The sequence below is a fragment of the Dendrobates tinctorius genome, unplaced genomic scaffold, assembly GCF_039654945.1.
Source record: "Dendrobates tinctorius isolate UK_male_01 unplaced genomic scaffold, ASM3965494v1 ptg000016l, whole genome shotgun sequence".
Taxonomy (NCBI): domain Eukaryota; kingdom Metazoa; phylum Chordata; class Amphibia; order Anura; family Dendrobatidae; genus Dendrobates; species Dendrobates tinctorius.
Genome location: NW_027361684.1, coordinates 53,863,497 through 53,869,496, shown reverse-complemented (window position 1 = coordinate 53,869,496; position 6,000 = coordinate 53,863,497).

Genomic DNA, 6,000 nt, shown 5'->3' with positions numbered 1-6,000 from the left:
AAAAGCTTCCACCCAATGTGAAATAATGTATCTGCTCTAGCATCAGCAGGCTTAGACCACAGCCACTAGCAGACAATACACCTAATCACAGCCAAAAAGCCAACGGTTACTGCTGCTGCTGATTTGACATGTAATAAGGATGACAGTTTAGCCTCACAGACTGTGTACGTATGGTTTCTTAGCTTACATAAAAGAATATTGAGAAGCATCATTCTCCCAGTAGGTAGCATTGGCATTATGGGACTGATCATTGATGGCATAATGTGGTAAAAGAAAAAGCATGGCGATTTGTAAAATTCAATGGTGTAAGATTTGATTCAGATCAGGTTGCTGCATAGTAAAGGTTACCTCAAACACAGTGCCTTGGAAAACTATTCATTCCCCATGAACTTTTCCACATTTTTTCACTTTACACCCAGAAATTTAACTGTATTTTATTGGGATTTTATGTGATATACCAACACAAAGAAGCATTTGTGAAGTGTAAAGGAAATGATACATGGTTTTCTAAATATTTTAAAAATATAAATCTGAAAATTGTGACTTGTATTTGTATTCAGTCCCCTTGATTCATTACTCTGTTGGACCACCTTTCGCTGCAAATATTTTGGAATCTGTCTCTACCAGCTTTCCAAATCTAGATGCTGACATTTTTTCCCATTCTTCTTTCATAGAAAAATGGTAGATTTGGAAGGGACCTCCTGTGTCATCTGGTCCAACCCCCTGCTCAAAGAAGGATTCACTAAACCATCTCAGACAGATGTCTGTCCAGCCTGTTTGAAGACTTTCATTGAAAGAGAACTCACCACCTCGCTTGGCAGCTTTTTCCACTTATTGATTACCCTGTCAAAAAGTTTGCACACTAGTTCTAACTCAGTGAGATTGGATGGAGGCGTCTGTGAACAGCAATTTGCAAGTCTTGTCACAGATTCTCAGTGGGATTTAGGTCTGGACTGTAACTGGGCCATTCACACACATGAATATGCTTTGATCTAAACCATCCATTGTAGCTCTGGCAGTATGTTTCAGGTCGTTGTCATGCTGGAAGATGAACCCATGCCTCAGTCTCAAATCTTTTGCAGCCTGTAACAGGTTTTCATCCAGGATTTTTCTGTATTTAACTACATCCATCTTCCCATGATCTCTGACCATCTTCCCTCTCTCTGCTGAAGAAAAACATCCCCACAGCATGATGCTGCCACCACCCTATTTGATGTTGGGGATGGTGTTTTCAGGGTGATGTGCAGTTAGTTATTCACCCCAAATAGCATTTTGCATTTAAGCCAAAGAGTCCACTTTTTGCAAACTACAAATGGGATTTCTTACGACTTTGTTTCAAAAATGGCTTTTTTCTTGCTACAAAGGTCTGTGGAGTATACGTCTAAGGCCAGAGTCACACTAGCATATGAATCGGACGAGTGCAATGCAACTAAAAATTGCATTGCACGCAGATGAAGGTTATTCAATGAGGCAATGCAGATCATAGGGTATAATGCTTCCCCCCCGCATAGGGTATAATGAGATCTAGAGACGGATCGATCTAGACACGTATCGGTCTAGAGAGACAGACATATGCTGTGCAAATATACATATATATATATATATACATATATATATAAACATATGCTTGCACAGTGCTGTGCAAATTAATTGGGACAAAGCAGGTGTGAGTGCCTGTTCAAAGCAGTTAAAACTGGTCTGAATCACTGACTGGTAACCAACTTATGATTTTACTTAAAAAAATGCTTTGTCCCAATTAATTTGCACAGCACTGTAGACAGATATATAAAAAACAAACAAACCACAATACTCTCCTCCTCGCTCCCACGCTGATGCAGGTGCCAGTCCGACGCTGCTTGCGATGCCAACTATGTGGACCTCCATAAAAATTATGCAGCTTGGACACACATTCTGCCAGATGTTCCCCAATTATGAGGAAAATACACAAGAGATGCAGCAGGAAATAAGTATTAAAATACTGCAATTGTGTCTGTAGATCAACATAATTTAACATTAAGCTTTTTTACTTATTTATTTTCATTAGGGTATATGCTCACATTGTCTTTTCTTCGGTTTTGCTTGTTTCTATGGTCAGTGTGAACATGCCTTTAGATCATACATGTTTTCAAGTCATACTCCGGCTCAGTTTTCTGTTTTTTTTTCTTCAGTATTTTTGTATTCAGTACAAATAGGGTGTGGCCCCCTTTTTACTGAGTTGGGCAGCTAATATATAGTCCTTCCAAAGCTGAATGTGTCTGGTTGGGACCTGGTGATTCTCTGCCACTGTCCACACTTCGCAGGTTTTAAAGGGAATCTGTCACCCTTTTTTGAGATCATACAATGATATCATTCAATTGTGGGTCACATAAGGATTCTCTTAGTACTTTTGCTTCCCCCTGACCCCCGCACCTTTCATGCTTAAATACCTTTTTTATATCGGTTCAGATGTATGTAAACTGCGGCTGTCCGGTCCGATGGGCGGGGCTTATTCACCTGCTCCCCTCCACCTGTAGAGCAAGACAGGGAGGGGGGAGCAGTTGAGTAAGCCCCGCCCATGGGACCGGACAGCGGCAGTTTACATACATCTGAACCAATATAAAAAAGGTATTTATGCATGAAAGGTGCGGGGGCAGGGGGAAGCAAAAGTACTAAGAGAATCCTTATGTGACACACAATTGAATATTATATATCTCAAAAAAAGGGGTGACAGATTCCCTTTAACATGAGAGTGTAGGTACTGTCCCAATTGGGTATACCTTGTCGCGGTGGGACAGCTTCATGCTTTTTTTTTTTATCAAAAAACAGTGTTTACCAAATGCCCTATGTTATTTATTTAATGAACTTGCTTTTTTTACTTGTTTATTTTCATTAGGGTATATGCACACATTGTCTTTTCATCTGTTTTGCATAATTTAACATTTATATATCGTTTAATTCTTTTGTAATTATGGAGAAATGTGTAAATGCAACAATCAAAATGATGTTAGTCAAAGTTGTAGGCAGGTTTGCTAATCAACACTTGGCAAACTCTACGCATGTTCATATTTTAAAACTGTATTTCAGCCAAGTCCAAACATGAGGTTTGTACAAGTTGAACATTTTAAGTAACACACGAAATTTTGCTTTTAGAATTAAGTTCTTCCATATTGCCAACATGCAAAGTTACGTATGTTGAAAAAAGACCCTATTTCCATCAAGTTCAACCTTTCTCCACCAACTGTACATTTCCTCACTAATCTAGCTATAACCCGCAATGTTATGTTTATCGAGGAAATCATCCAGCCCTTTTTTAAAAGCTGTTATAGTGTCTGCCATTACTACCCCTTGTGGTCGGGCATTCCACAGTCTGACCGCTCTAACTGTAAAGAACCCTTTCCTATTTAGCTGCCGGAATCACCTTTCTTCCACCCATAATGAGTGCCATGTGTTGCTTATTATGGTCTATGGAAGGAATAAGTCATGTGCCAGTCCTTTGTACTGACCACACATGTTTACACATAGAAAAAAGTCTCAGAGGAGATCTCATTTGTAAGCTAAACAAGCCCAACTTTTCCAATCTCTCATCATATGAGAGGCCTTCCATCCCTTGTAATAATCTAGTTGCCTGCCTTTGAACTGACTCTAATTTCTGAATATCCTTTTTTAAATGTGGAGCCCAAAACTGGATCCCATATTCTAGATGTGGCCTCACAAGTGATTTATAAAGGGATAACAATACGTTGGGATCACAGGATTTTCTCTCTCATTTTATACACCCTAAAACCTTGTTTGCTTTTGCAGTTGCTGCTTGACATTGAGTACTGCTGATCAGCTTACTTGTAACGAGAATACCTAAGTGCTTCTCCTGTTCTGTAGACCAGAGTATACTCCCATTTATTGTGTATGCTGCAATAGGATTACTCCATCCTAGGTGCATTACTCTACATTTACAGCTCTGGAAAAAATTAAGAGACCACCACATCAAAACCCTGTCATGGGCAGCCCATCTCCAGACCTGAACCCCATTGAAAACCTCTGGAATGTAATCAAGAAGATGACGGATAGTCACAAGCCATCAAACGAAGAACTGCTTACATTTTTGCGCCAGAAGCAGTGTGAAAGACTGGTGGCAAGCATGGCAAGACGCATGAAAGCGGTTTTTAACAATCATGGTTATTCCACAAAATATTGATTTCTGAACTCTTCCTGAGTCAAAACATTAGTATTGTTGTTTCTAAATGATTATGAACTTGTTTTCTTTGCATTGAGGTCTGAAAGCCCTTTTTTTTTTAAAAAAATTTTTTTGACCTTTTCAGAAAAAAAAAAAAATAAATTATTGCTTGGAAATTCGGATACATGTCAGTGGTATATAGACTAAAAGAGCAATTTACATTTTACTCAAAAATATACCTATAAACAGAGAAATCAGACAAACTGAACATTTGGAAGTGGCCTCTTAATTTTTGCTAGAGCTGTATCTACATTAAATCTCATTTGCCAAGTCTGCTAATATATCTAATTTATAGGAACTGGTACGTTTTTTGTATTCTCATTTGCCAAGTGTTTGCCTATTCAGACATCTTATCCAGATAGTTTTGCAATATTATACTGTTAAGGTCAGAGTTTAGTATCCTACATAATTTGGCATTGTCACCAAAGACTGACACTTTACTCTCAATCTCATCCACAAAGTCATTAATAAAGAGGTTAAAAAGATTCGGCCCTAGCACAGATCCCTGCGGTACCCACTGCTGACTATATCCCATTTAGAGAATGTACCATTTATGACAACTCTTTGCTGTCATTTAGCCAATTTCTTACCCATCTGCATATAGTTTACCCCAGTCCCTGCTTATGGAGCTTCAGTATAAGGCTGTTACGTGGTACAGTATCAAATGCCTTTGCAAAGTCCAGATAAATCACAGCCACATTACTAACATCCAAATTTGCACTTACCTCCTCATAGAAAGCCAACATGTTGGTTACACATGACCCATCCTTCATGAATCTGGTTGTCATGTATTATTCTCTGCAATACATCTCTGCAGATCATCTCTCATAGTGCCCTCAAAAACTTTACACGCTAATGATGTCAGACTTACTGGATGGTAGTTGCCTGGACCCACCTTCTTACCTTTATTAAATATTGGTACCACATAAGTCATCATCCAATCCCGCGCCACCACCCCTGTTACAAGAGAGTTTAAGAATATGAGATACAGCAGTCTGTCATATACTGATCTCAGTTCCCTCAGTATCCGTGGATGAATGACATCTGGGCCAGGAGATTTGTCAATGTTTAATTTTCCCAGACACAGACATACTTCTTCCTTTGTTAAACTAATTATATCAGGTTGTTATCACTTATGTATTGCATGTGTTTAGTCACTTCTCATGTAAGCTGTTGAAATACTCTAGCAATTATTTGTTTGCGGTGGCGTAGCTGCCGGGATCAATCTCGCCAGGAAAGGCAGCAACGTGCCAGGAGTTGTGCTGCCGCCACTAAAAAGCGGAAGTATATATGTTTTGACGGGTTGAACTTCCCCACTCCCATTCTGGATCTCCGTCCGTAAGTGCATATTTGTTTTCTATCTTGAAATTTGTTCTTAATTTTTTGACGTTGATGTGTATTATTTAAAACTTTGTATTTTTTTATTCAGAACTGAACCCAACCTACGGGAGATGGCATCAGAGTCTGATGCTATATTGGATCCTGTTGGTGATGTCAATGAAAAGGTCAGACCTTCTTCAACACCAGCAGAGGCAGAAAGACCACCACCAGCTGTAGCAGGACCTGCGCCCAACCCAAATGAGGAAGGAGGACATGGCAGTAGTCCTACTCTCCCCTTGGATACGTCCCCACCAACTGCACCCATCCCACAACAAGCCTGGCGCAGGAGGAAACTCCCCACCACCGGTAACAGGCGCAAAGTAGACATTGGTGTTTTACAATACCTATCGTGCACTGTAACGATGATGGGGAGGAGGTCTGGCTTGGTATTTGCACCCTATTCCCTGTGT